The sequence below is a fragment of the Psammomys obesus genome, unplaced genomic scaffold (genome assembly GCF_907164565.1).
Source record: "Psammomys obesus unplaced genomic scaffold, mPsaObe1.curated_primary_1811, whole genome shotgun sequence".
NCBI lineage: Eukaryota > Metazoa > Chordata > Mammalia > Rodentia > Muridae > Psammomys > Psammomys obesus.
Genome location: NW_026596152.1, coordinates 2,036,890 through 2,057,704, shown reverse-complemented (window position 1 = coordinate 2,057,704; position 20,815 = coordinate 2,036,890).

Here is a 20,815-nt window from a genome sequence, read left to right as displayed (position 1 = left end):
CTCCCCTGCTCTGTGTCTCCCGTGGCATCTACTTGCGGATGAAACTGGGTCATTTGTCCTTTGGAATTAGTCACATTGGCTGACTGTAGCTGCCCAGGCAGTTAAGTGTTCTCTAAACCTAAAGTCCTGCGTTAAAATTCAAGGCCCAGGATGGTGGTCGGGGACTCTGAGCTCACATATCAGAATTATTAGGGAAGAGGGTTTTTTGTTTGTTTTGTTTTTTGAACGCTTTGGAATTTCTGGCCTTTCCCTTGGTAATTTCCATGCCTCAAATCTAGGATAGAGCTCTGGAGTGTATTTACTTCATTATTCATTTTAAAGCTCAAGTAATTCTCTTATGCACCCCTTAGCTAATTTCTGACTTTGCCAGGAGTGGTGGCGCACTTTGATCCCAGGACTTGGAAAGGAGAGACAGGCAGATCTCTGTGAGTTTAAAGCAGTCTAGTCTATATAGATAGTTACAGGCCAGCAAAGGGCCACATAGAAAAAGACCCTGTCTCAAACAAAACATTAAAAACCCCAAACAAAATGAAACAAACCAAAAAGAATTACTGACTTTGATCGTGGGTTTCTTCTCAAAGAACTACAGATTTTGTAGAAATAATAATAACACAAAGAAGAAGAAAAAATGGAGGAGCTAAAGCTGGGCGTGCTGGCACACTCCTGTAATCCCAGCACTTGGGAGGCAGAGGCAGGCGGATTACTGTGAGTTTGAGGCCAGCATGGTCTACAGAGAAAGTCCAGTATAGCCAAGGCTACACAGAGAAACCCTGTCTCAAAAAATAAAAAACAGAGGGGAGGACATTTGTGAGAAAAGAGAGTCTAGTCAAATGTTTGTAAGTTTAGGCCAGGGAACCCAAATGCTCATTTTATAAGCGAGCACTTTATAGTCTTTAGATACAGGATACAGCCAGTTCTAGCCCCTGTCCAACCAAACAGATAAAGCTGAGACCTCAAGATACCCACGACGGGATTCTGCCCCCAGGGGCCTATGTGCACCCCTCGGTGTACATTCTGAGCTCCGGCCTTGAAGAAGGGCTCCAGCCAGCACTCGGATTTCCGGCATCCGTGACTCTTCTTGTGAACAGTAGGAAGACTGGAATGAAACAGAACCTGGAATGGGCTACCAGCTTCATTGCATGCAGCATTCTGGGTAAATCCCTCACGGGACATGTTTTAAAAGGCCATATCCCACTATGATGAAAACAAAAGCAGCTAACGTCTATCGCTTCAAATAAACATGTACCAGGGATTTAAAGACTATCATCTGGAACTAAGTGTGGGTAGGTATGCTTACATCCCAACATTAGGGGAGTTGAGGCCAGCCTGGATGAAAGCCTGTCTCAAAAAACGATAACAAAAAATAAAAACCCATCATAGTAAATTGAAAGGATATCTATCCTGGCTGAGTGTGACCGATTTCTCACTATTCGCATAAGTGAGTCAACAGACTTAAAATTTTCACCCTGGAGAAAGCCATAAGGAAGAAAATGAGAGCTGGCCAAGGTCAATCTCTGAACACACACAGCAAGGAGTATTTAAAACAGACTTCTGCAAACTGTTCTTTGACCTCCGCTGTTCGCGTGCTGGGCCGGGGCGCATGTGCACACGCACACTGGAAAAATAAATGTGTACGTTTTTAAAGAGCATGAGGAAGGTTCGCTGGCAAGCTCCGCGGAGAAAGGCGCTCGCCAAGCTTGATGGCCTGAGGGTTCTGGAACCCACATGGTGAAAAGACAAGACTAACTTCCAGAAGTTGTCCTGTGACAAGTGTCACACTTGTACTGCGGAACATGCTCAAACACACACACACACATACACACGTGCACACGCATGCACACACGCACACGCACACACGCACACGCACACACACACGCATGCACACACACACACGCATGCACACAAAAAATTAAAATGTAATTTTAGAATGCAAATGAGGACTAGAGAGTTGGCTCAGTGGTTAAGAGCTCTGTCTGCTCTTCCAAAGGACCCAGGTTCAATTCCCAGCACCCACATGGCAGCTCACAGTTTCCATTTCCAAGGAAACTGACACCTTCATACTAATGTGCATAAAATAAAGTTAAAAAGCAAAAGAGTGAATTTGGTTCTTTAAACTGTGAATTATACAATATAGACTGGAAAAAAAATAAAGAAATATAAGTCAAAAGAAACCCTTTTTTAAAAAAACAACCACCGACAGATATTTGACAAATAAAATTTTCTGAGCATTTTATTTATTTTTATGTGTATGGGCATTTTAGTCTGCATTTATGCCTGTGCCAAAAGAGGTCATCAGCGCCCCTGGGATTGGAGGAACACAGGGTAGTGAGCTGCTGTGTGGGTGCCGGGAACGGAACCCAGGTCCTCTGGAAGAGCAGCCAATGCTCTAGTGCCCTGAGGCCTCCAGCCTACGACAGCTCTTTTTTTACCCACATAAATAAAAATGTCCTCCAAGTCAGTGAAAACACAAGCAGCAAGTTGCTGGTTGGGACAGCCGTGCTGAGAAGGAAGTAGAAAGGGCTTCCAGGTGGCCAGCAGCGAAGCACATTGGCTGTGGCATGAGTGTGTTCAGCAAATTGATGGGCAAGAAGTGGACTCAGTGAGGCATTGGGAGATGGGCCTGTGGGGAAAGCACTTGGGTCATGAAACCACTCTGTGACCCGGAAACACAGTGCCATCTTGGAAACAGAACCCTGAACCTTTCTAGACAACAAAAGCTGCTGGTGCCTCGATCCTCAACTTCTTGGCCTTTAAAGCTCCCAGAAACACGTCTTCCCTTTAAAAGACACCACCCCTCAGGATCCTGTTACAGTACCAGGAGACAGTCTGAAACAGCAGCCAAGTGCAGTAACAATGATTAATAAGTGCAAGTTCACACAGAAATGTGACACATTGTTTTTCATTCTCCAGAAATTGTTAGCAGCATATGAAGGCAAGAGCAATAAGCTTCTCTTATGTGCCCCTTGGTCAGAGTGTGGCTCAGTTCTGTCTGTACCTGCTGAAGGCTGAAATGTCTCTACCCTTTGAATCATCCCGTCTACTACCTAAGTGGAAGAAGTGGGAGCAAGTTTGGCCAAAGAGCCAATCGTGAAGTCTTTCGTGCATCTATTTCACCCTAACCGAATGTCCGCTATGGGCCAGACACAATGAATGTACACCAGGAAGGCACAGAAGAAGGCTTTACTGGCTCACTGACTTTGCTGAGACAGGGTCTCCCAAGTTTGAGAATTACAGGCATGTTACACCACACACGTGTGACTCAGGGAAACGTCCGTGCTTCGAAGAAGCCGGAGCACCAGTGACGGGAAACCAACTCGGAACGAATGAACAACCTCACTAGCCAACAGCTAAACGGAATACAGCCAAGCATGTTCCCAGCGCTGCTGTGAGAACACGCATCCACAATAAGAGCTGCCAGGAAATACTCAACACAGCATGTCAGTGAAGAAAAGACAAACGCAAATATCCCTTAGGAGAGAAACCATTCCGAAAAACAATATTCACTCTAAGGCTGGGCATGGAGGCACACGCCTGTGCTCTAGGAAAAATGAGATGGGAAGGTGGTGAGTTCAAGGCCAGCCTAGGCTACAGGAGACCCTGTGGGATGACGCAGAGAGCAAAGGCGCCTGCTGGGGCCCGCATGGTAGAAGGAGAGACCGGACTCCTACACACTCTGCCCTGACCTCAACACCCATGGCATGGTCTGTGTGCATACATACCTACAAAAATGAATTTAAATATATGTTTGTATATAAATACACATATATAGACACATAGCTTCCCATTACCTGGGATATTATGCACCATTTTTTAAAAACCAGATAGTTCCATGTGGATTAATATGGCTAATTCTCCAACATATGGATTTAAATTCAAAAAATTGTACAAATTGTAAAAATGTGCAACATACTACGTTTTTAAAAGTATATATACAAATGTATATAACAAAGCAAAATGTCCAGAAGCAACTCAACGGATGGACAGCAGTGACCACACTAGGCAGGAGATTTAAAACAAGAAGGGAATCACCAAGAGAAGTTCTGCCTTTTCTGGATGGTTTAATTTTTTTTATGAGACTGTTTCAGTAAATGCCTCAGTATTAAAAGGGATGAAATAACTGTGTTACAGAGAAAATGATGGAATGCTTCCCAATTCAATTTACAAAACTAGCATAACCCTGACATCGAAACCCCACAACGTTAGCGCAAATAAAGGGGGCTAAAGATCAATTTCAGTTATGACTATGGACGGAAAATTCCGATGTCGGACACCAGCAAATGGAATCCAGCAGTATATAAAAGCCATGACTAAGCAGGCTTCGTTCCAGGACGGCAGGGATGAATGAATATCGGGAAATCTACAAACACAGTGTATCAAGACAGTCTGTACTGCGCCTGGACCCGGGCTCTGCCTCTCCTGCCACCAGCGAATGACAGAGATAGAATCTTCTGAGCTAAGGTGACAGGCCTGTCTGGTGTTTTTCTTCCCTTTAGGCTCTTCTTCCCAATGTAGGGCCCCCAAATTGCCTGTTTAACTGCCCCCACGTCCATTTCCAAGATATCTGGGATCTCCTATCAGAGTGTACACAGTCCTAGACCCGAGAGAGGGCCAAGGCAGGGCTGTCTACAGGAGAGAGAGGAAGGTGTGAGGTAGGGTGTCCCTAGCTGTGAGCCACAAACCCCTTGTGAAGTGAGATGGAGGTGGAGATAGCAGAGGATGATGTCCTGGAGTTGGACTTCCGAGCTTCCCTCCCTAGTCTCACATGACAGTCTAAGCAGCAGGAAAATTCGAACCTAGTGTTTGAAGTTGGTACGAATTTAGCTCGATAACAAGGTGGTGTTTTAGTTACTGTTCTATTGCTGTGAAGAGACACCGTGACCAAGACAGTTTATGAGGTCTTGCTTACAATTTCAGGGAATTAGTCCATAATTATCATGGTGGGGAACATGGTAGCAGGCTGGGCTCTGGAGTAGTAGCCAAGAGCTCACATCTGATCTGCAGGCAGCAAGGAGAGAGAGAGAGAGAGAGAGAGAGAGAGAGAGAGAGAGAGAGGGACTGGTCCGGATGTGGGCTTTTAAAACCTTCAGAGCCTGCCTGCCCCCAGTGAAGCACCTCCTCCAGCGAGGCCACACCCACTCCAACAAAGCCACACCTCCTAATCCTTCCCAGAGAGTTCCACTAGCTGGGGACCGAGTACTCAAACCTATAAGCCAATGGGGGCATTTTTACTCAGACTACCACAGTAGGTGACAAGGATGTACTTCTCCCAGTCAGATGCTTTGGCTTACACCTGCCAGATACTTAGAAAGAGGGCAGGGTACATTCCGCTTGTCCTCGTGGCCCAGGGCTCACAGCTGTGCAGAACAAAAAAAGAGCGGCACCAAAAACAGGAAAGACCGTAAGAGGAAAAGAAATTCACAAGGAAAGATGGAAAAGGAGACTTCCCAAAACTCCGCCACCAGGGACCAGAGGCATATTTAACAACCCCTTCTTTTGTAAGGTGACAGGCACAGTGGCTCATGTGCAGTGTGTATTACACGTGCCTGTGAGCATGCGAAATACGTGCCCACCATGTGCATGCAGAGGCCAGGTGTTGTCCTTTGTCACGCCCCATCTTAATGCCTTAAGGAGGAGTCTCTCACCAGTGCTGGCGGCTCACGCCTTCAATCCCGGCACTCGGGGAGGCAGGCGGGTCTCTGTGAGTTCAAGGCCAGCCTGGTCTACGGAGTGAGAACAAGACAGCCAGGACTACACGGGGAGACCCTGTCCTTTCTTAAGGCCTCGGGGCAGAGGGTGTTCGAGGGATACGCCTGGCCTTTGCACGCAGGACTTGGGCGGGCAGACATTCTGCACGCTCACGTGCATGCAGGATGCACACTACTGCCCTGTTCCAAGTTTATCGTCATTGCACTATACACAGTTATTATAACTCATATTATACATGTCGCTAATTATATCCCTGGGGTCCACCGTGGGAATGCGCCAGCGGCGTTGGAGTAGCTGCCACATCCCTCCGTGTTGGGAGCACCGTAGCCCTCGCTACCAGCCACCCTAACATAGTCAGTAAACTGCGTGGCCCGCTGCTGACTCCCGGCAGTGAACCCCAGAGGCCGGCATTCCACACAGTGGCCTTGTCCCCTCTGTAGCCAATGAATGTTTGTTTTGCAGCAAACATTTGGCTCTTTCCTAAGATTTTATTCTTTTCTTTTTTTAATTTATAGCCTTAACGTTTTCTGTTTTATTACCATGTAATTTCTTATACTTTGGAGTGAGGACTGTGTGAGTGTGTTAAGTATTGAAACTGATTTTTTTATTGTTATATGTATAAGTGCACATGTGTGAGTGTGTGTGTCTGTCCGTGTGTGTCTCTGTGTGTGTGTGTGTTGTATATCTGTGTGTGTGTCTGTCTGTGTTTGTGTCTGTGTGTGTGAGTGTGTGTGTGAGTGTGTGTGTATCTGTGTGTTTGGTGTTTGGCTGGAGGGACACTCAGGCCATCGCTGTGTGCAGAGCTCTGATGACATCTAGGAGTCAGTTCTTTCTCTCCACCCTGTGGGAGCTGGCGGTCAGCTTCAGTCTGGCAGGCTTGGTAGCCAGCACCTTCACTCTCTAAACCATCTGCCCGGCCCTAAAATAAACCGTAAAGGGTAAGAACACGATGGGCAAATCCCCCGAGGAGCCCAGACCTTCGGCGAGAGAGTCACTATTATCCTTCGGTAAAGCTTGGGCACGGTCCACGAGGCTCCTGGATGGGGAGGGGTGTTTGGAGGCGGGGCTGCAGGTGTGGAGGTGCAGGGTATAAATCCAGAGGGAGTGCTGGTGAAGGGGTCTTTCCCCCAAGGAAACAAGTGACAAGAAGAAAGGAAAGAGAAGATCCCCCCAGCCCCACCCCACCCCCCAGAGGAAACCTGAGAACGAAACACAGAAAGAGCGTTCGGAGCGTGGCACGAGGATTCGTTGCAGTGGAAATAGTAAAGGCACAAGCCCTCCAACCCTGTGGGCGATCGGTGGGCAGGGCATCCCCACCTGCGTGCCCGCCTCCTGGGGTTGCGACCAAGGGGGCTGTTAGAGAGCCGGGGACCAATTCTGACAATTCCTCCCCAAAATAATGCAGGTAGCAGACCCCGCAGAGAGAGCCGGCTGCGCCCTGGCTGCAGGGTCCTCCCGGGGTAAGTGCCCGCCTGTGTTGGGGCGGGAGGACGTGGCTGCCTCCCTTGAACCCTCTGGAGGCTCCAGCTTGTACACGCAGGAAATACCTGCCACGTTACACAAATTGTGCCCAATGCCCCTCGTCCTCTTTCACTCCCACAGGCTCTCAGCCACAAATCTATGGGGTCCGCTTATCATTCCTGTATGCGCAGGCTATTTTAGGAAACCGTTTGTGTGCTGGCAGCTGTCCCTGGCCTGGCCAGGGCACACCTCCACAGACAGACACATTCTGCAGATTTCTAACAAAGCAAATATGTTGCTTTTGGCACAGATTTGCCCCAACATATCAGACTATATTGCTCGGTTGACTAGGAGAAAATATCCAGGGAAAACACATTTTATGACTTTAATTGTTATTATAGGTGCTTTCAAAAAATAAACCTGTGACCTGTGATATATTTAAGTGAAAGAACCGGCATCTGGTTCCGATTAGCTCTGGAGCCTGTTGGCTGGCTTAGCACAGGAGCCTTTTCTGGAAGTCAAGTCTGTGTCTAGGGACTTTGTTTTCACCCCGAGAGGCACAGTGGAGACCTTGTTCCCGCACAAAGGCATTAACTGTTAGTGTGACCCCTCCTGAACACGGCGATGCTAACCAGGCCCCTCCAGGCAGAGTCCTGTCTTGGAGGAACACACAGACAAGGCAGAAGGCCAAGGCCGGGCTTAACAGACGGAGAGCTTCAGAACGGTGTGACTAGTGAGGCACACTTTAAACACACACACAAGCTCCCAAGGAGAAGCGGCACAAGCTTCCGTGTAGCCTGCCCCAGGGCCTCTCACCCATCCTCGGGGTGGGGAGACAGAAGGAGTGACTTACGTGACATCTTGGCAGGTTGGTGTGATGTCTGACAGACAGCCTGGAATGGTGTGTGTTCTTCTTGGAGTTGAATGTGGTACTGTGTGCCTGCAGCCCCAGCTGCTGGGGAAGCCGAGGCAGAAGGACTACTTTAAGTAAGAGTTCGAGGGTAGCCTGGGCAACAAAATGAGACCTCGTCTCCAAAAGTAAAACAAGATAAAACAGAATGGGTTAAAATGAAGCCCAAGGCCCTGAGCACCCTAGAGAGCAGTGTCTAGAACTCAAACCCCTGAGGCTGCCAGCTGCGGGCCACAGCAGTCCAGCCCCCAGGACGTTAAGACTTACTTTAAGTGCATGGCTGTTTGCCTGCGTGCATTTGCATATCTGCACACCACACGCATGCCCGGTGCTCGTGAAGAAGGTATCAACTCCCTCAGAACTGGAGTCACAGCTGACCGCTAGCCACCGAGGGGGTGCTGGGAAGAGAATCCAGAACCTCTGGGAACGCACACAGTGAGCTTAAGCCCCAGCCAGTCCCCAGCTCCTCCTCACCCATCCCGCACAACTTCCTCCCTGCTGAGGATGGAGCTTCAGAGCTCACTGGCTGTGCTCCTGGATGGGGGGAGGGGGGCGGGGGGGCTGGGAGGGAGGTGGCAGGTCTCCCTGGAGCAGCCTCCTCTAGTGTCTCATTTGCATGTGTGCGTTCCAACTGGGACTGGGTAGGAGTCCAGGGACAGCTAGGGCACTAGTGAGCACAGCCTTGGTGGGACTGTGAGGGCCATTTCAGAGAGGAATAAGGGAGGGGTTCAGGGAGAGGCCTTACCTCCAGCCCCGAGGGCAACAAAGTATTTCTAAAACAAATAGGTGCAAACTGATTGAGGAAAACCCAATGTCCATCTCTCATCTGCACACACCTGCACATATGTATGCGCGCGCACAAACACACAAACCACACACCTGCACACACATATGCACACACGCGCACACACACAGGAATAATGCAAAAAGAAGAAACACTGCTTGACCTTACCTCTAGACACGTGAATGTTTAAAATCTGTGGCTGAAACCGTGGCCGTGGTAAGAATGTGAGGGACAGATAAACAAGGAGAGCAGAAAAGCGTGAGAGTAGCCCAGGCACAGGTCCCCAGAATTGTGGGTGAGTATGTGTGCACTCAGATCAGGATCAGAACGGTGGGTTCTTCAAGGACAGCATCTAAGAAATATGCTAGACTCCATTTCTCTCTTCACTGTTCACAAAATAACCAGGTCGGCAGGGCCTGGTGACACGATGATGGAGACGCCTTCCTTCACAGCCGTGCTGTGGGATAGTTCGTGGCCCAGCCCTGAGCAATCACTGGGCATTTGGAGCCCGTGCACTGAGGGCCACGTCTTCTCTTTTAATGGACTGGAATTTAAAATTAAACAGTTATTTGTGGTTACTGTGAACTACGTCGAAGAATATGGGTGTATTCAAACTAATAGAACTATTAATAAGATAGGAAAGAGGGGCTGGAGAGATGGCTCAGTGGTTAAGGGCACCGGCTGCTCTCCAGAGGACCCGGGTTCTATTCCCAGCACCCACGTGGTGGCTCACAAACACCTGTGACTCCAGGCCCAAGGGATCTAAGACCTGTGTGACTCTCTTAAGTACCAGACAGGCCTGGACAAAACATTCATACATATAAAATAAAATTCCATCCCAGCCCTCCTGTTAGGAGACATCACTTCCCAGGGAAAAGGAAAGAACTCTCCAGGACCACAATATACCATGACCTTAGATGTTTGCTCTCTCTTCCCCGGGCCCCAAGGAAAAGAGAGTTGGAGCTGGGTTGTTTGTATATTTATTTTTTGAGACAGGGTTTCTCGGTTTCTCTGTGTAGCCCTGGCTGTCCTGGACCTCGCTCTGTAGATCAGGCCAGCCTCAAACTCAGAGATTTACCTGCCTCTGCCTCTCCGGAGTGCTGGGATTAGCTATGTGAGCCACCACCACTGAGCTTGGAGCTGGGTTTTAAGGAGTCTGAAAAGATTTACAATTTAGTGGGGGCAGAGACAGGGTAGAGCCTTCAGAAAAGGCATTTAGGGAATTGAGTGTTCTCAGATGTTTTCATCTGCTTCTCTGCGAGGACCTGCAGAATGACAAGGAAATGAATACTGCGTGTGGGTCCGGCCCTGTTTCTGCTCATCCACCTCACATACTGAGCGGGAGGGCAGATTCTCCCTGAGGGAGGGGCAGCTCTCTGGGGAGGGAAATCTGGAGTCTGCCTAGCCAGAGGTCGTAGATTTGCCCAGGGAAAAGGGAGTGGGCAGGAAAGCAGAACACCATTTGTTCTTCATGAGACCCAGAAAGCAACTTAGGCCAGCACTGCAATCACAGTTGGGTCATAGCAAAAAAGTTGGCAGCTGGGACATTTTCTTGAGCAGCCAGACTTGCCTGATTGCACAGCTCAAGGGCTGGAGAGGCCGTATCAGACTGATCTCTTCTGGGTCTGGCGGAATGGAATGCCGCAAGGTTTCCTGGGATAAACAGAGAGGTGTACAGAGATTTTTTTTTTTTTTTGTTTCAAAATATAACAAAACAAAACAACAAATTACAGGCCCCTTCTCTTTCTTCAAGTAAATGTCTTTTGCTTTTGTTTCTGTGTTTGAAAGTCATTTCTCAAAAGTAGCTGTGAAAACAGGCTCATGTCTGTGCTGTTGAGCCTCTCAGCTGCAGAGCAGGGAGCGAGGCGCTAAACCAGGGGTGTTCTGTTAAAGACAGGGTGCTCACACTTCCTCCAGGATAGGAGTCCCTGGCATGTTTGCTTAAACTGTTCCAGAATCTTCCTTAGCTCTGCTCAGTCAGAATCTCCAGGGACAGGCCTGGAGACAAGTTCCGTACTTCACGTGAAGAGACGAGTCTTACATAAGACACCCCCCGGGGCTGCTGGTCGGTGACAGGACAGGTCTCCAGCTCCCCATCTTAGAAAAGGAAGAGCCTGGGGAGGTTGAGCCTGTGGTGCCTGGATCCCTCTGTTCTCTCTGTGGCCCCAACACGCTGTTCCACAGCCCTGGGGCTTCCGTGAACTTGTTCATGGTTCTGGGGAAGCACAAGCAGCTCCGGAGAGGCAGCAGTGGGGGGTGGGGGGACTCAGCCCAGAACAGGGGTGAGGAAATGGGAGTCTGGTGGTGGCGCAGCTTTGTGAAGCCTTCAGACTAGGACTTAACTTTTCTGGGCCCCAGTTCTTCATTTGTGAGATGGAGACAAAGAAGGTCATCAGCTCTCCAGCCAGTGTCCTGAAGGTCTGACTGGTAGAGATGGCATCTTTAGACCTCCAGAACCCACTGAGGCAGCATTGAAGACATGCTGTGAGCGATGAGAAGCTGTCTGTCAGCACCAGGGATGTGGGCTGTTAACTAATGTCCCCTGAAAGACAAACGGGTTTCTCCAGTCAGCAGAGGAGATGCTTGATTGAACTGATAAGGGGCCTTGCTGAGTCTTTTGTTAGATGTGCGCTGTGACTTGCCAGGGTGGGGGTGCATGAGAGAGTGTGTGTCCATCAATCCAACAGCAGAAAGCATCTCCTCTCTTACACTTTGAAAATTATGGTTATGTATGTATGTGTGTGTGTGCATATATGTGTGTATGTATGTATGACTTTTCACATTGCAGTGATCAAACAGGAATGTAAGGGAACAAGAGCTTATTTGGGCTTAGAGTTTCAGGAGGACATAGCCTGTCCTGAGGAGAGCAAGAGGAGGGTGAAGTGGCAGGTGTTTTCCAACCACAGTCAGAAAGCCCTTCAAGGCCCCTTCCCAGGGACTCACTCACCGCCAGCCCCGACGGCAGCTGGGGACCAAGCGTGCAGACATGTGGGGGCAGATCATGCTCAAACCGTAACGATGCCTAACACGTAGGCTACTCTCGCTGCCTTCCGTTCCCGTTCAAGTCTCCTCAGCGTTGGTCGTCAGAGCCTGTCTTTCCCCAAGCAGGAACTGCTGCACAGTATCCCCGGCTCCACCATCCCAGCCCACGCCTGTACGAGGAGCCCCAAGCGGCTACTCCGCTTCCCAGCGCCCCCCGGGCCCACCCGTGCTTTAGCGATTGTTAGCCTTCACAGCTCTTAGGCCAGCGCTTCCCGGGTTACACACTACTGCGCACATTACAAGCATTACATGCGTTATACACGAACACGCCACGCCTTGCCAAGGCGCCCACGCCCCGGAGGACGGGGCGCTCGGCCGTTTCCGCCTTTCGGCTCCTGTGAGCAGGTCTATGGAAACCTGTCGGTTCAGGAGAGGCCCTGCATCTCTTGGGGTAGAGTTCTGTGCAAACACAGCCTTTTATAACTCAGAGGGGACGGTGTGAAGCGAGCACATTCCTGGCGTTTCCAGGAATCTGCCTGCTCTGAATGACACAGTGTCGCGGTGGCGAGGAGTGATGGGCCCTGGAGCGCTTAGGGCTTAGTGTCTGCAGCGGTTCAGTAAGTGTGAGGCATAGACCGGCCTTTGAGAGCTGAGGCTGTCTGACCTAAGGTGATCCCCTTTCCACAACAGGGGCGCTGAGTGAAGGGCGAGAATGGTGGGAGGGAGGAGCAGGGACGGGAAGTGAGCACGCAACAAGGAATCACTTCACATCTGGCTTCAGCCTCCACATTTTAACTTTTTTTTTCAGTGTTGGGGATGGAACTCAGGGCCTCATACGCGCTAGAGAATTACTCTGCTGCTGAGTGAATGAAAAACACTAATAAAAAGGGAAGAACACGCTGCTCCCAGGCATGGTGGGGGAGAGTTTACATACGTTGGAGAGGGTAGCCCCAGGCAGACACGCCTGGGGGAGTCCAGAGGGTCATGACCCTGAGCCGGGTGGGACAGGGAGGGCGAGGAGAGCGAGGAGAACCAGGAGAACTATGAGCAGCAGCCGGGAGGCCAATGGTACAAAAGGCCAGGTAGCCAACATGGCTGGATTTACTTATACAGGGGTGAGCCTCTGGGAGAAGGGCAGCCCAGCCCCCAGGATAGAGAGGCCCGGTAAGCCAGCCAAACCCTGAGACAGGCAGGGACTGAGGGATGCTGGGAGAACCGAGGTCCGCTTTGATATGTTAAATAGGAGGCTCAGCGGTTTGCCCGGGTTTGGAACTGCTGAACTAGGTCCTCAGCCCCTCACTGGTGGATAGTAGGGAACACTCTATCCCTTAGCTTCACTGGTGGATTATGGGTAATACTCTACCCCTGAGCCTCACTGGCAGATACAAGGTAAGGCCTCTCCTGCTGAACCACAACCCTGGCCCTTAACATTCTTTTTGTAAATATTTATTTTCTTTTTAAATTATGTGTCTGTACTATGGCGCGGGGGGAGTATGTACGCTTGTGGGCGCAGCCGCCCTTGGAGTCCGGAAGAATGGGTTCCGCAGCTGCACTTGGGAGCCTCCTGGCACGGGGTCCTCTGCAGCACTAGTAGGAGCTCTCAACGCCGGAGCCATCCCCCCAGTCCCAGCCCACCCCACCTTCTTGTGCGAAGGAAGCGGGGTTCGGGTCTTCGCTGAGCTCCAGCTGCAGACGCTCTGCTTCCAGAGCTGGCACCATGATGCTGGGCTTGCTCCCGCCCTGGGGCTTTCCCCTGCTCTGTCAGCCCCGGGTTTATGAAGAGATCTGCTGCTTGCCGGCTCTTTCCCCTGGTCACACTGCCCTCCCTAGAAAGAGCCCTCCCACGCGTTCGCACCTCCGCCACCGAAGGGGAGCTTCAGGAACTGCTCCTTTCCAGTGGGAGATGGGGTGTTTTTCCACTTTCTTCTCCAGACTAGAGTTTCCCCTCGCCCGACAGGAATCTCTGGCTGCTCTTGGAGTTGTAAATATAATAACCGGGTTTATACATTAGGCAAGCTTTGCCTAGCTTCCTTGGCAGCCGTTCTGACTCGGAGCCCTTGGCATAGCACTAGTTCCATGATAACATCCGCCTGATCCAGAAGGGAAGAAACCTCAACCTTTCGGAATGATGGAAGTCTGAGAGGAAGCCACAAGGCAAAACAGCACCTCTGAAACCCTGAAGTAATCTTCACAAAGTCTCTTTAACATCAGGAGCTTTACTTGAAAAGAAGAAGAAGAAAGAAGAAGAAGAAGAAGAAGAAGAAGAAGAAGAAGAAGAAGAAGAAGACATCTTTATCGTAGCACAGTGCGCACGCCTGTGATCCCAGCACTTTGGGAAGCAGAGGCAGGTGGATCTCTGTCAGTTTGAGGCCAGCCTGGTCTACAAAGCAAGTCCAGGACTTGCTTTTTAGCCAAGGCTACACAGAGAAACCCTGTCTTGAAAACCAAACCAAAACTGGCAACAACAAAAAAGGCATCTTTGGACTCTGAAATTTTATTGACTCTTTAAACTTGTTTTGTTTTTTGAGACAGGGTTTCTCTGTGTAGCGGTTACAGGCGTGGGCCACCATGACCCACTGACTCTTTAAAGTTTTGTTTTGTTTTTTTTTTTTTTAATTTTCTTATTGTTCTCTGTACGTGTGCCAAGGCTGGGGCGTGGATGTCAGAAGACAGCCCTGTGGGGTCAGTTCTCTCCCTCCACCCCACCCCCTGGGACTGAACCCGGGTGGTCAAGCCTACATCCACCATGCAGGCACCTTTACCACTAAGCCACCTTGCCGGCCTTAAAAACAAACAAACAAACAAACAAACAAACAAACAAAAATGTGTGTGTGTGTGTGTGTGTCTGTGTGTGTCTGTGTGTGTGTGTGTGTGTGTCTGTGTGTGTCTGTGTGTATAGGTCAGAGGACAATTTCAGGGGGTCATTCTGTTCCACCACCATGTCCGTCTCAGATCCTAGTGCTTTCTGGTAGATACCTTTACCTACTAAGGCATCTGACTGCGTCTCAATTATTAATTCATTCATTCATTCATTCATTCATTAATCTAGGGACTTAGAAGGCTGAGTCAGGAGGATGGACTCCAAGGCCAACCGGAAATGGAAATCCCATCTCAAAAATACTTCATTAACATGTAATAGTTGTGACTATTAATGGGGTTCAGTGTAACATTTCATCACACGCATACAGTGTGCGCTTCTCGCCCAGTCTCTGTCTCTGCCTCCCCATCCTTTCCCAGCCTCTGATCATTCTTTACTCAGCTACTCTGTTTTTCTAACTTCCGAGTAGTATTTACTCTCCTTTATGTGTTAATAAAAGTTTGGGGGGGGGGAGGTGCCAAACACAGACGTGTCCTGTTCTTCAAAGCATTGTCGAACCGTCTGGTAGCTCAGAGACAAAGGAGACAGGAAAATTAAACAAAACAAAAACAGGTCCAGCGCTGGAATGTGACACATGGTAATCAAAATGGATAAAATAAGAGAGAGTTGCTCTTTGTCAGATAAACTTCTGTTATCTGGAAGGCTCATTTACATTTGAAGAAGTCACAGCTGGTGTAGCTTCGGAAAGGAAGCAGCCTAGATACTGAGTGAAAACAGCCTTTAAAGGTGTTCAGAGTTCCAGTCCCCTGGGTGAGGGGTGGCTCACGCCTGTGACCCCAGGTGGATCTCTGTGAGTTCAAGTCCACCCTGATCTACAGAGGGAGTTCCAAGACAAGTAGGGCTACCCTAAGAGAGAGACAGAGAGAGGGAGAGGGAGGAAGAGAGGGAGAGAAAGCGATGTTTGTTGGCCTGCCTTCTGATACTTAGATGGAAGGTGTCCAGGAAACCCACAATTCCAAGTCCACAAATCCAAGTCATGGCACCAAATTTTGTTTTTGTTTGTTTGCTGCTGGCCTGCCTTCCTGATCGGATGGGAAGGTGTCCAGAAAACTCACAACTCGGAGGACTGGGAAGGTAGCCCAGCTCTGAGGTGGCACAGAGTCCCAAGGGTGGATTGTTTGGGGAGGATCAGGAGGTCTGGCCTTGTTAGAGGAGGTGCGTCACTCCTTTTGAGGTTTCAAAAGCCCACACCATGCCCAACAGCACTCTCTCCTCTCTCTCTGTCCCTCTGGCTCTCTCATTTGCTTTCTCTCTCTCTCTGCCCCTTCCCTCTCTCTGCCTCCAGCTTGCAGATCAGATGTGCGCTCTCAGCTCTCTGCCTGCTCACCTCCCACTGCATTCCCTGACATGAAGATCATGGATTAACCCTCTGAACCTGTAAGCAAGCCCCCATTAAATGCTTCCTTTTCTAAGTTGCCTTGGTCATGGTGTCTCCTCACAACCATAGAACAGTGCCTAAGACACCATAGGACCCAGGAGTTCCACTTCTCACCTAGAAGAGAAAACCCATTGGCGTTGGGCTTTCCAAAAGAGACTGTCCATCAACAGACGAATAGCTAAAGACAAGGTGACACTCGGACAATGGAGAGTAGTGCTCAGCTTTTAAAAGTTCTCTGTGCTCTGTGACAACAGGAACAGACGTGGACAGCACCCCACTGAGCGAACTAAGCCAGGCAGAGAAAGACAAACACCCCTGTTCCCACTTAGCTGTGGAATCTAAAATATTTCAACTTCCAGAAGGAGATAAACTGCTGACTATCAGAGGCGAGGGGCGGGAGGCTCGGAAGACGCAGCCTCTCCCAGTCAGCTCCAGCTGTCACCCTGACACAGCCCAGAGTTAGCCCAGTGACTCTTGGTCGGGGGAGAGCCTCTATCAGCAGGGCCTACGGCCACATCCGTGGGACACTGTCTTGATTGATTAGTTGATGGGGGAGGGGCCAACCTGCCTTTGGTGGTGCTGTGCCTAGGCAGGTGTGCCTGAGCAGTCCGTGGTCACAGAAGACCCAGGTCTGGTTCCCAGAGCCAGTTCACAACTGTGCATAACTCTAGTTCCAGGGAGGTTTTTCCACGATACCGCCCACTGAGTTAGCTGAGCTGATTTTTACACATTGATGCCCACAGAGAGACACCACGAAAGTGCAGAGTTGCCAGAGGAAAGGATGCTGTGCCTCTGCTTAGATCTGAATGTCAAATAAACAACACAGAACATATTATAAGTACATCTCAAGTGCTTCTTGGTTCCAAATGTTGCACAAGCCAGTTTGTATTAAGCGTGTTTCTTAGCGGGAGTTTAAATTTAACTGGCCATTCTCTGTTTTATCAAGAAGGGTTTCCACATTGTCTTTGGGGCTACTCCAAGTTTTTGATAGTCCCCCTAAGTATCCGAGCGTGCTCATGCTCATGAGGAAGAAGTTGTCACCCATGCTTGGGTGAAACCAAGCATGTTTCACTGCAGTTCGGTCCCTAGAATTAATGGGAGTCCTTCCAGAGATGACGAACAGCCAGGCTTGGTGGTGCACACCTTTAATCCCAGCACTAAGGAGGCAGAGGTAGGCAGATCTCTGAGATTTCCGGGACAGCTTGGTCTGCATAGTGAGTTCCAGGGACTTCCAGGGCTACACAGAGAGACCCCGCTTACCCCTTCCAAAAGAAAGGAGGGCCCAGGATCCCAAGGCCAGTGTAGTGAAAATGGAGGGATTTGTAGCTCTTGGGAACATTTCTTCTCAAGTCCTATGAAATGTGTGGAAGAAAACCCGGTAAAGCACATAGCCAAGGGATCTGGCTGGACCCTGGGCTGTTGTGATCTGTACTTTAAATAATGTTGTGATGTCACAAGCTGGAGAGGTAGGGACACGAGTTACAAATGCAGCCTGAGGCGCTGGGATATTTTGGGCAAGAGCCTCCTTGAGTTCACGGCTCTCCATGGTGGGATGCTAGCATGCGGTTTTTCCAGTCGTAGCTGTCTCAGCAGAGGACCCCCAAGCTAAAAAACATGCAATGAGATGGCAGATATCCATGGACTCTAAAGAAAGGCCCAAGCCATCCATGCAGGCTCACGAAAAATGGAGCCTCAGAAGTCATCACCGAAGGCTGTGCAGGGGGAGCAAGGAGAAAAGAGATTTCACTTAGACTGGTTGGATGTGTTGTAAGGGCAGGGAGCTATGCCTTCTTTGACTTTAAACCAACTGAAAGACTTTCTACTGCTTACAGCTCGAGTGAACACCCCTGAGGAGACTTCCCTTGGCTCTTGACACACCTGAAAAACAAAGGTAAAGCCACTCAGGGCACCTGGGGACGGTCACAGATGAGTGGCCCCGCAGAATCTGCCCACCTTACGTGATCTTGGAAATGGATGCCATGATGAATCCAAAAAGAATCATGCTGTGTGAAACAAGGCATGCAACTCCCCCCTCCCAAAAAAGAATATATAGTCTGTAAAGCCACTTACATAAAACCAAACCAATTGACAGCACCAGGAAGCAGACCAGATGAGGATGCCTGAGGGGAGAGTATGAACAGAAAGAAGCTAGAAATGTTGTAAGTGGCCAGTGGGGAAGTTACACTGCCTGGACCAGAAAATGATGCCCCATGGGAGATTCTCTGGGGAGTCCAAACAAAAAGAGGTCCTCAGCACACAAAGTGGCCCCTGCTACCTCCCATAAAGCGCTGAAGCCAAGCAAGGCATCCCCTGCCTGTTGATCCCTCATCCCACCCCGTCTGGCTTCAGCTAGAGCTTGAGGAAGTGAGTGGAGGAAGCATGGAAGATTACTGTAGGGAAAACAATAGGAAGTCAGCCGTGGCTCCCTTCCCTGCTGCAGCCTGGTGCTTCACACTAGGGTTCCGATATTAGATTTGATCTCAGCTCTTAATTCTCCAATGATGCGTAGCTCAGTAATTCCTGCAAGACCTGCAGGGTGGAAAACCGAGTTGTTTCCTGTTTTGCATACCAGTGAGTCTGGCTCCTTCAGTAAGCAGGTGTGCTTTGACTTCGGAGACCGCCTACCTGGCCAGCAGTACCTGCTGAAGATCAAAACAGCTGTGGGGTGTTCTTAATGGCCTCCGTGGGAAATGGGGCGCACAAAGAGGCATTGCCAGCTAAAGGATTTTGAGAGGAAATAATAGAAAATAAACTGAAGTAGTTAGGAGCATGGTCTGGATTTGAACCCTGTTGTTTTGTTTTTTCTTTTTTCACTTCCTGCCTGTATGACCTTGGGCAGGTTGCGTAATCTCAGAGCCGCTTGATTCACTTGTTTTCAAGATAGAAATGACACTGGGCAAGTTAGGCTAGGCTGATCTACGGAAACAAACCCCCACAACTCATTGGCTTTTACGGAAGCCAAGATTCATTTATTGCTGATTTCAGTTGTGAAATCCAGTCATGGCCATCACTTTTGGCTCTTCCTTCTGGGACAGAAACGAAGAAGAAGCCCTTATCTGGAGCATTCCTGATAGCCGGGCTGCCAGGAGAGCCGCTGCTGGAGGGTCTGTGGAATGGCTCTTAAGACTTTTTCTCAAAAATAACATTTACCGCTTCTGTTTACATTTCCTTGGCCAAAGGAATTTACACGGCTAAACTTCATGTCAACATAGTAGAGGGATGTAAGTCTCCCACAGAGAGGTGCAAGAGAATGTTTGGGATGATAACTTAGCCTATGGCGGTACCTACATGAGAAAAATGCTTCAAATATCCCGAGGCAGGGCCCTGCAAATGCTGGACAAAAGGCTGTTTTACTAGTACACCTTTATTTCCACTTAATTTATTTGGCATTTTTCCTTAAGAGGCCAGTTGCTCTCAAAGCCTGTTTACTAACGAAGCCTCTTCACCAGGAACTGTCCAGTTTAGCAAGAATCACCGATATGCCAGGGTGGAACTCATACGAATGGTTGGTCTCTGACCTCAAAACCTGATTCAGGGTCTCCCTGAAACACTCCACTGAAGAGGGAAAAATGATGCTCTTTTCCTGGCCCACTCGGCACACCTTCCTGAAAGACAGGCTTCAAGGTAACGGGCCGTCATGTCTCAGCTATTTCAGGATGACTAGGCCTGTGAAGCACAGCCCCTGCAGAGTTATTCTTAACTTGCTTGTCTGGAGGCAGACAGTAATAGCTCCACTTCTGTCAAAGGCTTAGACTATGGGGAGAGCGAGGCTGGGCTCAGAGCCAGCCATTCTCATTCTGTTTCCTCTCAGTGTGGGGGTAGCACTAGCTGGGTCCGGTGGTATGCCTTAGACCGTCCTGTGAGGGATGTGGCACAGGTAAGCGCATCCTGGTGGGGGTTTGGTTTGGGGTTTTCAACTAGATGGTCAAAATCTGGAGCTGGGAGCTGGCCCTGGAAGAGAAGTGTGTGTGTGTGTGTATGTGTGTGTGTGTGTGTGTGTGTGTATGTGTGTGCGCGCGCATGCACAGACATGAGTGTTCTGACACAGCCTACTGTTTCCCAGCCTGCTATTCCCCAAGTAGGTCGGCAAGTCCCTGAGATCTGCCTGTCTCCGCCTCCCCAGTGCTGGTGTCATAGGTGAGTTATGTCACCTGCCCTTTAAACATGCTTTCTGGTGATTGGACTCTGGTCCTCGTGCTTCCAAGTAAGTGCTTTGCTGACTCAGCTTTCTCCTCAGCCATAAGCAAGAGGGCTTCCCCACTACCCTGAGGTCAGACTTTTGGGGCCTCAAAGACTCTTTTCAGCTCTTTGGAATATTCCAAAGCTCTGCCATTTAGAGGGTGTAAGAAACCAAAGCTCTGACCACTGCAAGTAGAAAATCAGAGGGAAAGAGTTGTTTTGAAGTTTTTATTAGGACAGCTTTGCTTTTATTATCCTTCTCTGAATGGCTTCCAGACCACTCTGGAATGGTCCCCACAGCTAGTCTTTCAACTTATCTCTTTTGTCCTTCTCAGTTTATTTCAGAACTTCAAGCACTTATAGTTTGCTTACTGATGAATGGAATAGATACCGGCCAAGGTCTTTGGGCTCCACAGACAAGGACTGAAACTAGGTCTTGTCCCTCACAAGCTTTTTGTTAGTCAGTTCACAAGTGCAGAGCTGCTACACACTGCAGAACCGCTGCACACACACACTACAGAGCCGCTCCACACTGCA